The sequence below is a fragment of the Temnothorax longispinosus genome, chromosome 11 (genome assembly GCF_030848805.1).
Source record: "Temnothorax longispinosus isolate EJ_2023e chromosome 11, Tlon_JGU_v1, whole genome shotgun sequence".
Classification (NCBI taxonomy): Eukaryota; Metazoa; Arthropoda; class Insecta; order Hymenoptera; family Formicidae; genus Temnothorax; species Temnothorax longispinosus.
Genome location: NC_092368.1, coordinates 19,816,595 through 19,828,674, shown reverse-complemented (window position 1 = coordinate 19,828,674; position 12,080 = coordinate 19,816,595). Strand labels below are relative to the sequence as shown.

General features: G+C 27.2%; 2 long non-coding RNA genes across 3 annotated transcripts; both read right to left on the bottom strand.

Moving 5' to 3' along the window:
* Window positions 1-698: 698 nt before the first annotated feature.
* LOC139822394 (uncharacterized) lies at window positions 699-4,059 on the bottom strand. 2 transcript variants are annotated; one of them, XR_011734507.1, is made up of 5 exons: window positions 3,845-4,058; window positions 3,446-3,634; window positions 3,123-3,371; window positions 1,041-1,196; window positions 699-717 (listed from the first exon to the last, which is right to left on the bottom strand). It is a non-coding gene; the product is annotated as an uncharacterized lncRNA (long non-coding RNA). The 2 variants fall into 2 exon arrangements; XR_011734506.1 differs by having other exon boundaries at window positions 3,446-4,059.
* A 4,179-nt stretch (window positions 4,060-8,238) lies between these two features.
* LOC139822074 (uncharacterized) lies at window positions 8,239-11,618 on the bottom strand. The gene is made up of 3 exons (XR_011734441.1): window positions 11,398-11,618; window positions 11,103-11,281; window positions 8,239-8,488 (listed from the first exon to the last, which is right to left on the bottom strand). It is a non-coding gene; the product is annotated as an uncharacterized lncRNA (long non-coding RNA).
* Between the last annotated feature and the right edge of the window lie 462 nt (window positions 11,619-12,080).

Sequence of the window (12,080 nt, the reverse complement as noted above, 5' to 3'; positions counted from 1 at the left end):
ACTCATCTTTTAAATAAAAAATCAGATTTTTGTCTCAAATCCAGAAAAAAATGCATTTTAAGGCAAGATCAGATGTGGTTCCACATCTTCGTCGTTGATCCTTGAATAAAAACTAAATGTGATACTGAGAAAAAATGTCAAACCAAATAATTTTATCAAAATCTTCCTTTTTTATTTGAAATGTGTCCCCTCGAATGAGGGTGTTAGTGCCTTCGACCTTATCCTTTTAGATCATATAGCACAAATCACTATTTCTAATGTATAAAAACTTTCTTTTTACTATCGCCTAGACCTATGTATTTTTTTTTCATTCTACAAACTTTCTAAAACGGATTATTAAACCACATACAGGTCTTTTAAGCCTTAAACCATTTACGAGGACTGTATATGCGGGATGCAGACTAAGTCGAGATCAAACCTAAGACCCTTTTGTTACTATAATAATCACTCGCGCGGAGCCACGCAAGTGAGATAATATATTTATCACTTCCTGAAAAATAAAAGTAGAATTAAATTAGTGAAAAAGTCACTTATAAATTATAACGCGGCAAACTATAATGATGTTATTTTATAGAGAGTATATACCGAAATAAATTACATTACCTTTTTAATGTTTTTTTCTTTCCTTACGGACATTTGCGAATCTGATAACTACTCGCATTATAAAGTGTTCAAAATCTTTTTCTGTATTCCGAGGGAATAATGCTCTAAAAGCTTCTAGAATAAGAAAAATTTAATACAGTTTATTGTTAGATAAAAGAAATAAATAATGTTAATTGAACGGCAATTAAAACTTATGATAATTATTGAAATAACACAAAAGTTTCCGGAATAGTTTACATATATACTAAATCGATCAAAAGTATTAGTTTATGGATATATATATTTTTTTTTATTTTGTAAGAATTTTTAACGTGGTGTCCTGCTTTTTAACGATGATTGCCACAAAAAAATAGGAAACAATTTTAATAAATTCTGAGACATAAAACATAGCATTTAATACTGCAAGTAATATATACATCTCTTAAAAAATTACTTACTTTTAATGCTCAGGATTGCGTATCTCCAATTTTATAATTATTTTTTTGGTCAGTCCATGAACACATGGAGGTTAAGTCATCAGAAAATGTAGCACTCAAACTTCTTCTAATAAAATCCTTTTCATGTTTCCCTCCAATTAACATAACCTTGTTCACCTGAAAAATTTATACTTGTAATTCTATATAATGCAGTTTATTATTATAAATTGCAAGGAAAATAATTCAGAAGACTTTTAAAATATAATAACACATATTATAGGATATTATAGAACATATTAAAGGACATATATTATAGATATAAGTTTGTAAGATTAAGAGTCAGAGTAACCATTTTTGGTTTTAGACCCATTGGGTGCTCCTCCTCAAGATTCTATTTGATCGTTTTATACATAAAACATACAGTTGAATACATTATAAAGATTAATACAAATACATTTTGATTTTTGAAGGACATACCATATTTGAAAACTTTACCAACAAAATTCTACCTTCTTTTAGAAAATTTACATATATCGTATTGGTTGCATAGAATTACAAATGCTTTTACATAATAAAAATAGGTGTAAATCAATTAGAGCATTTGCTCAATATATCACAAAAATGATTAAAAAATTTCAAAGTAAAGATCTCGAGCTGTCAGTGTAAATATTTATCTGTTACAAAAATTGTACAACTTTTATATATTATCAGTATGTTTGCTCCGTTAAGGGGTTATACCCAGTCATATATGTCAAAAAAATTGATTTTTTAGAAAAGATTTTTTAGAGGCAGCAGCTACAGCTGAAGACTTTCTGTATGGGCCTGGAATAAATGACTCTGTGTAAGTTAAAAAATAAATGTTTTAATTACGTGTAATCAGCTTTTGAAACTTTAAACGCGTTTTTCTCGAAACTACGTTTTCAAAGTCGGTGAGCAAGATATCTCAAAAACTACTGCATCAATCTTTCTGAAATTTTTTGTGCTTTTTTTAGATATAAAAATCTAGTGTTTAATCGAAGGATTTTTTTTTCCTATGTATACTTTCCTTTTGATGAACGAAAAATGTCCAGTTTTTTTTCGCAAAAATCAAGACTCTAACTTTAAACACCCGCCATTTTGTTTTTACTTAATATTTCGGAAATTCCATCGATTAACCACTAGATAAACTAATATACTAACGAAATCTTTTTGGTTTTTTGATTTTAGATAACCTAGTTCCGAACGGCAGTGCTCACCGCAAAAGTACTTTTCAAAAAGTGCTTTCCGGACATCGGCTGTAACTTCCTTATAAATAAATATTTTTACACGAAAAAATTACTGAATGTTCTTCAAATGTTATTGTTTCAAATACAAAACTTCTGTACAAATATATGCTTATAATTTTTCAAAAAAAATTTTCAAAAATTTGCTTTTTTTCGGCCTCTTGACTAAATATAACCCCTTAAAGAAAATTGTAAAAAAATATTACTGTACCATTTCCATTAAATTTAAAAGTTTAAAAATATATGAAAAGTTTGCAAAAAGATTTTTATATATAAATACTTAAGCTTTTTGCTAAATATGGTAAAACAAAGCAACACACATTTATATATAGAAGATCTATATGCATAAAAGACTAGAACAATGTAGTATGAATGCGTTAGTATTTATTTGATATGACGTTTAGATGATTTTGTCTGTATGTTACTGACACTTTTAGAGTTTTTCATCTATTTTTTCATCTAATAAATTGTCATAAACAAAAAATATATGCATATGTTACGTTACAATCAAAATAACTATAAACATAATAGATACAAATAATGCGCAATTACTATCTTTGCTATAAGTACTACATTGAAAATAATACCAAAAAATCGGTAAAAATTGCAAATCCTGGTGATCTCTTTGTCGACTCTAAATTGCAAATATTATATTTACTACTCTTGGAGAGAAAGGGAAAAAGAGAGAGAGAAAAGGGAGCGAGAGAGAGAGGGAGGGAGAGGATTTTCAAAGTCTGATTTTATTGTGTATATCTACTACGATTATGTAACTACTAACCGGAAATGTTATTTGTAAATGTTTATAGAATTAATTATAATTGTGATAAGCAACTTTACTTACAACTTGCATGAAAGCTTCTTGATCAGTTTTTAGCATATCTTCAAAAGTCAGAAAATTGTCAATGAAAGATAAGGGGAGATATTGTCCAATCTTTGTATCTTGTATAATACTTTCCTTAGAATATTGCTCGGCCTCGCGGCCCGAGTACATCAAGAATATGTTCGCTCCTTAATACTTTGGTATATTTCTTTTCTTCTGCAAATCTCTCTCTTACATAGGTCAAAAAATAGGTCTTGAATCACCAGCTACCTATTTACAGCACATATAGATAATTGAGTTTCTTATCATTAATATGCAAGTTTTAGAATATAATAATTACTTACCCATATAAAAATGTTGTATAGAATTAAAAGCGCTCGACAGCACAAGCACAAACGTACGTATATATGACACACTCACGCATCATACGTATGTAAGATAATATGCGACTACAGTCTCCAGAACTATTACTGCTTCCGATTGGCTGTCGCGACAAGCGTGCGTCTGCTCATGATTTCGACGCGCTCAAACAGCTGAAAATAATCGGCAGTAAATTGCAAGAAAATAAGAAATAATTCCACTATATAGCTTCTACCGATACCCAAAGAACGTTATTTGTAGTTAACCTAAATTACAGGTTATAGAAGGTTATAGATCATCATATCAGCTACTATTCATAGCACGTATGGTTAATTGAGTTCTTATTATTAATATACAACTTTTAGAATATAATAATTACTTACTTATATATAAATATATTGTAAATAAAAAGCATTCCGCACTGCTCGATCCACTATACGCACTCACGCATCGTACGTAGGATAATGTACGCATCATGGCTCTCGCGATGAGCGTTGCGCACAATACAAAACAATAACATTTTAACAACAGAAAATTAATATACTACCAACGTTATTTCCAAGTCCAAATTACAAGGAATTTTGAACTGTTGCATTGATCTCAAATAAATGTCAAAGTAACATTTGAAAAATATTTTCTATAACGTTTTTAAAATATTTTAACAACATTCAGAAAAATCATATTACAAAATAATATTTTTCAAATATGTATATAATATTATTAAAAAACGTTTAAAAAATACACATAAAGTCAATATTTCTAAACGTTAATTTAATGTTCCTTGCTTATACTGGGCGTTTAGCATACAATTCGATTCGAATTTCGAGGGCCATCATGATGGGGCTAAAAATGTCCGATTTTGGGGTCACTATCGGTCGCTGATGCGCAACACTGTGCGGCGTGATTATACGGCTCACGAAATTTGCAAATAGAACGTGCGTAGTAAGCGTAGTTACGCAATGCACTCTTCGCGGACAATCTGTTCATATTCCAAGGCCATCAGCCGGTAGAGTTTTTTGGGAGTTAGGGTTTTCGACGTAGCCTCTTATGACGGTCATCGTTCCCCTACTACGCAATAACTCAATGTCAATCGCGATATCAGCGACCGATATGTCTGAAAAGTTACCGCGATATTTATCAAAAGACAGTTTCAGAAAAATGAACTTAATACTATAGGAGAGGGAGAGATCAAATTCCTCCTCCCTCTCTCTAGGACTAACTCGGCATAACAAATCTAAATGAATGTAACGTCATAGAAGAGATTTTTAATCTTGAATAAAATGGGGATTCTCTCGGCATCGATTGACTTTTCGCATCAAAAAAGATTATATTACGAGCAACAACAAGTCCTCTCGATCGAACGATCTGGTCGAAAAATCACGAAGCGCAAAGTTCCGTCTCCGCGATTGCCGCGGGATATCGATAGCGCGGTGCGCTCGCGGGATCCAAATTTCGCGAGCAGATAAGAGCGGTCGTCGATTTAATTAAGTGTGCTAACGAGCGAATATATGGTTTTGCCGTATCGACTCGGCTCGACTCAGCTCGTTTCAGCTTCGCCCGTACGAAAAATTGAGAGGTCAATCGTAGTTCAAGCTTTATCCAGGCCGAGCCAATGACCGCGTGAGACCAAGGCCGTCTTCTTCGCACATAGTTGTAATTTGGTAGTTTCTTGTCCGTTTGCCGCGATGCGTGTGTGGTGCACGCGGTCTCTTCTCTCCCCCTCGCGGATACCTCATAGTCCCCCATATCTTTTTTTACCACTACTGTCCCTTCTCGAATCGTTAACTCGAGTGGGAAAACATATATAAAAGCCGACAGGTCTGAGGGTACAACCAGTTCGCGTATTAAAGATAGCTCAACTGTGTTTACGAGTACTCATCAAAAAATATTACAGTAAGAAACATTTTTTTTATATATATTTTATATAATTTTATATTTTTTTATATATATGTTTTATATATTTTTTACATAATATAATATTAAATTAATTTTTTATATATTATTAAATTTTTATTGTACACAGAGAGAACGGTTTCTTTCTTTGGATTTAGTAAATTTTATGAGATTCAAACAAATTTATCTTATTGTAAAGGTATAATATAACTTTTTCCATCACCCATAATGTGTACGTTATAAGGAAATTTATTTGGTAAATTTTCCCACTTTACAGAATACCATTGAACATCTTCATGTATTTCAATTATTTTATGCCTGCGATAATACTGATAATCATTTTTTGAAATAGCAATTATTCCGAGCACTGTTCTAATTCAAATACATTTGTTAATATCTTGTATATCCCTCCTGTGTTTAGGATATACGGCAAGTTAGCATGCGAGATTTAGGCCATAGTACGGATACTTTGTAAAACTCGAAATCTCCTATGTGTTCTTTTTCCTTCTCTTTTTCGATCGTATAACAATAATAATCTTTAATGCACCTATCGTTCTTCTATTTTTTTTTTTAAATTTTTTAGTTTTGTAATTTGTTTATCATTCTTACATTTTAATAAACTTCTCACACACATTTTATAACTTACTAGAACATCACAAGCGCGCGCTGCGCGCGCGCCATTTAGCTTTTTTACTATAAAATATATATATAAAAATATATAATATATATATATATATATATAATATATATATATGTATATAATATATATATATATATATATAAATAATATATATATAATATTCATTATTACATGTATGTATAATACATATATACATTATTACATATATATAATATAATACATATATATAATAATAAATACATACATACATATGTATATATATATATCAATATATATCAAGCACCATTTATTCTTTAACACTGTACATTTTTAATAATATACGCACACATCCTAAATAATTATATATGTCAAAAAACTATCCTCATATTAAAATTGAAAGAAAGAGAAATCATACATATATTTCTTTATATACATAGTTTTTAACTTGTTCATTATTCCGCTGACTGCCAAGATAAATTTTTAATGCTTCCCAAGATCTAACTCGTGAAAGGGCAACATAAAGTTGCCCATGATTAAAAACATCTTTGCGAAGATCTATTCCTACTCTGTCAAATGTCTGACCCTGTGACTTGTTAATCGTCATAGCAAAAGCTAATTTTATCGGAAATTGTCTTCTTTTAAAAATGAAAGGATATACATTTTCGCAATACAAAGTAATACGATTTAGGAAAACGATATCTCCTACTTTATCACCTGTTAAAATTTCGCATTTTAATAAATGATCCGCAAGTTCTATAATCATTAATCTAGTGCCGTTGCAAAGACCTTCATTAATACTAAGATTTCTAATCAACATAATGACACAATTCGGTTTTAAACGCAATTCGTAGGCTCCTTCAAGAAGAAATAAGAAATGTACAAACTTATAAATTATATTTAATCTATTAACTTATTTGTGTTAGGGATGGGCGATACTGTATAGATATTTTGAATATCGATACTTTTGGGCTGTAATATCGATATTTTGTATCGATATTTTACATTTCGATATTAGCCTGTATCGATATTCGAACATGAATATCGAACTTTCGATACATACAAATGTGTAGCATACGATAAGTATTATGTGCCGTGATAAATCTGTAATAAGATAGTAGAGTTAAAAGAAAAGTGTTGCAACTACTCTGACCGCGACTGTACATTGTCAATTTGTCAACTTTCTATTTAATCATTTACAGGAACATGTACCTTCTTTTGTTCTCTGTTTGCGTGAATTTTGTATCCAAATTTATTACAATTAGCATAAAACTACTTGTCGCATATGTATCTGTCATAATTGATTTCTCCTTTTCAAACAATAACTTGATCTCCATGCCGTTTGCAATACTGTGACTTTATATTTAAGATAATTAGTGTATATTAATAGTGTATTTCTGAAACTTTTTTTATCATTATAACACATATGTAAATAACTAATCGAAGAAAACAAACTTAACAATGACGACGGATTAGCGGGCTGCTTTGTGTGTTCTCAAAATTAAATTAAAATATAACTAATAATAGAGGTATCGACAGTATCGATACTATTAAATATCGATATTTTTCGCCCGATATTTTTAGTGTATCGATATTCTTATTTATGATACGTATCGATACGAAATATCGATATTTCTCTTGTATTGCCCATCCCTAATTTGTGTCCTACATTTCTTTTTCTTGTTTTTTTACACTTTTTTGTACTGTTTTAAGCTAGATTTATTATTATTTATTATACATAGATATTATATTTGTTTATTTATTTGTTTACTATTTTTTCTTCTTTCTCTTATCTTCTTAATTTATTACTTATTCATGTATGTATATATATATATCTATATTATATTCACTAAACAATTAATTTTTAACTCTCATTAACTCTCATTATTTAATTTATTTTTAATTTATTTTTAAAAATAACAATTTAATAACATTGAACATTTAATAACATCTTAATAATCTTAATAAATACAATAAAAATTATAAATTTATTAATTATAAATTTTTTTTCAAAAATTTTGATGATGGTGCAGCCTTGTTCTGCCCCTGGAAAATAAAATAATATATAAATCCTTTATTATTTATTATTTATTATTATTATTTATTATTATATATTGTTATTATTTATTATTATTATTTATTATTTATTGTTATTATTGTTATTGTCACGTTAATTTTGTGGCTATTTTATGATTATTAAAGCCAAAGTGTTTGGTATTTTACAAATGTACTAAATCAATTACAATTATGTTTTATGGATCGCTTTATTTCAACGTATACTGTAAAAATTTTTGGCATACGATTTCACACTTCTGATATCATCAAATCAAACAAGAATAGAAGTAGCCAGTAGACAGAAACCTTAATATTTTTTAGAATTATACCTGCTGTAATAAATTATCATCCAATTTTCTTTTCTTAGGGGTTTGTATCCCCTTTACCAATTGTCCTAAAGACATACGTCCTTCCAATTTTTTAATATCTTCAATACATGTTACTATTAAATATGGAGGATCAGCTGTAAAAATTAAAATAATAATAATACTTAAAAAATACTTAAAGACAAACATAAGATGTCCGATAATAAATGTAGCAATATCTGTTTTATGTAAATAGTCTTAGATTGAATAAAAGAGTTTTCTACCTTTTTACAATCATTTTAGTAGTTAATAAGTTGTTTATCAGACAATCTGATAATCAGACTTATTATACAATAATAATACCTGTATTTTGTACATTTCCAACAACTTTTATTTTATCTCCTCTTTTAAATTTTTTTTGTAAATATTTGTCTAAATCAAAATTTACAATGTGTATTTCAATTTTATAATTTCCATTTGTGATAGCTCCACAACCAATTTTTTTATTAAATTTATTATTATACACCGCGCCAAAATTACTTTTTAGAAATCCCTTTAATACTGGAAGACATTAAAACAATTAAAAATTTGAGTTATTGATTAAAGAAAGTTTAACACAAGCACATTTACACGCATATAAATATACAAAAGTATCAAAAGCATTTTAAAATTAATGATCACACAATCAATGGCACAATTAATAACAAGTATTTTATATATATACACACACATATATATATATATATATGTATATATACATAGAGTTTAATTGTATCTTTGAAATATTCATCAATAGAACTTACTGACACGTTCAGAAGTATTCAAAATATCTTTAAATTCAATTTCTTGAGGATTATTATTAAATGTATTGGAAGGATTATACTTTCCTAATACTGTTAAAACAGTATTGCCTCTAACATGTAATTCAAATGGAACATTTCCGTTATTATACATTGCTACTTTAGGTGTTCTTGCTTGTACTCCGTCTAAATCTACAATCTAATTATAAGTAAACTGTTAAGTTAAGTTTACATGTTTTTGTTAAGTTTATATTATGTTTTTAATGTTAAATTAACTTTTTGGAAAAAGAAATGTAATAAATTATTAAATTTTTTACCATTTAATAAATGTTATAAAATCACTAATTTAAGAATTCTTTGACATTTTGTATTCACAATAAAAATATAATTAATATATTCAGTGTAATAATCTATTTTACATTTAAAAATATATTTTACAGACATATTTATCTGAAAACATCATAATATACGTTATGATGGTTTGAGAGGAATATATATCTGTAAAATATATTTTTAAATATATCAATTACTGCGGATCTTAACAAGTGACACAGTATCGAGTTTGTAACCAACTTTGTTGTACTTCAGAATGGATGAGTACAAAGATAAGTTCTTTCGAGAAGATCGAGAAGGATTATTCTGATTCTCACATAATTTTAATCATTTCCAATTATACACTGTTATCCTCATCCATTCTCTTTAATTCACATTCTTACTCCTGATTTAGTTTTACTTTATTTCATTTTATTTTATTTTATTTTCTAAACATTCTCTCTCATTCTAGCAAATTTTCCTCTATTCTTACTCGCTTTCTCTTTATCTCTCTGTCTCACATCCTATTGCATTCCTATTATATATAATTTTTATACCATAATGAGAAAAAAAACAAATTACTTACATTAAATGAATCAAAATATAATTCTTCCTTTTATTTCCTTATTAACCGTTCTTTCCTCTTTTCTTCCTTCTTTCTTATTTACGAAAATGTCTTCCAATGTTTTAAAAATTGAATCTTTACTATGAAGTTAAATTAAAACAAGCGATACAGCGATAAATCACGCCACAAGGCAAACTTCAAGAAGAGATATATAAAGAGTGTGTTCGCGAAACGCACTGTTAATAAAAGAATATTATATCTATATGTATACATATATACCCAGCAAACACCAAGTATTTACATATTAGTTGTAATTTCCCGGGAAAAAATGTTTATATACAATTTTATCTAATTATATCATATTATATATATAATCATATATAATCATATATAATAAGTTTATGTATTCATTTATATGCAATTATATCAAAATATTTATAACTCCATATCAAATTATGCAACATTATATTATAATTCTTTTCTGAGTAAATAATTACATGTAATTATATCAAGATATGTATAAGTTCACATCAAATTATACAATATTATATTAAAACTCTTTTTTGAGTAAAAAATTATATTTATTATAATTATATTAATTATCATTTCACTTTTGATTCTACATATTTACCACAAAAATAGACCCATTAAAGATTTGATCTAATTGTATCCAAAAATATATAATTATATCTAATCATATATATATATATATATATATATATATATATATATATGCATAGTTTGATCTAATTATATCTACAAAGTTATATATAATTAGATAAAATTGTATATAAACTTTCCCGGGTTCCTATCTAACAATGTAAATGCAATAAACCACGTGTATTATATAACATTTACATTGTTGAGTAGAAAATTACAAGTATAAACATGTAAGTTACATGTAATTTGGTATTTGATGAGATTTATACACACACATATTGTATACACATACATACATATACACATATATATACATACATACACACACATACATATATACATACATATTATATATATATATATATATATATATATATATATATATATATATATATATATATATATATATATTAGACATCCTATTAAACATTCTACCTATTAAACATCTGGCAGAATAATAATCTTTATAGTGCTGATAAAAATATGCCATTTATCTTCTACTATTCCTTGCATCTTCTTTATCAATCCATCGTAAATAGATTCAGATCGGGTTTCTTGTTAAAATTGGTCGAGTTCAATTCTAAATACTCGCCCATTGATGTCTCAAATATAATCTGCCAATATACATTTATATATATTTAATTGATTATATATAGAATTAATGCAAAAAAGAAAAGATAAGCTGACATTTTTATATTCATACAGGATTGAAAGAAATATCTTTACTCACATCCTGGAATGCTTCTAGTAAATCGACATCCTCACCTATATCATTATATCGATATCAACATGATTTTCCTCGGCGAACAAGCAATCGGTCTATGATATCATCTATCATAAAAAGATACGCTTGTATCAGTATAGTAATAAATGTCTCAATGTTATAATATATAATAATAATAATATAAAATATATAATGGTAGGATTTATACTCTAGCTGATTTAAATAAATATTACAATTAAATTAAAATGGGAAGGGAAAGAAAGAGAAAGAAAGAACAAATTTACGCACCAGTAAATTCACATTACCAGTAAATTTACATTACCCATGAATGTCATATAATTCACCCTTCTAGGACCCAATCAGCAGACAATGTTTTTTAAATGTATTTTTAATATTTATTTTTTATTAATTATACATTTGTACAATTCATTGTAAAAATAATATTTATTTAATGTTTATTAAATATTTATTTCACATTGATTATTTATTTGAAGTAATGATTTAGAAAAAATATTTATTAAATGTTTATTTAACATTTATTTAATATTTCTTTTACATTAATAATTCATTTGCAATAATAATTTAAAAAATTATTTATTTAACATTTATTCGACATTAATTTAATATTTATTTTATATTAATTATTCATTTGCAATAATGATGTGAAAAATCATTTATTTAATATTTAT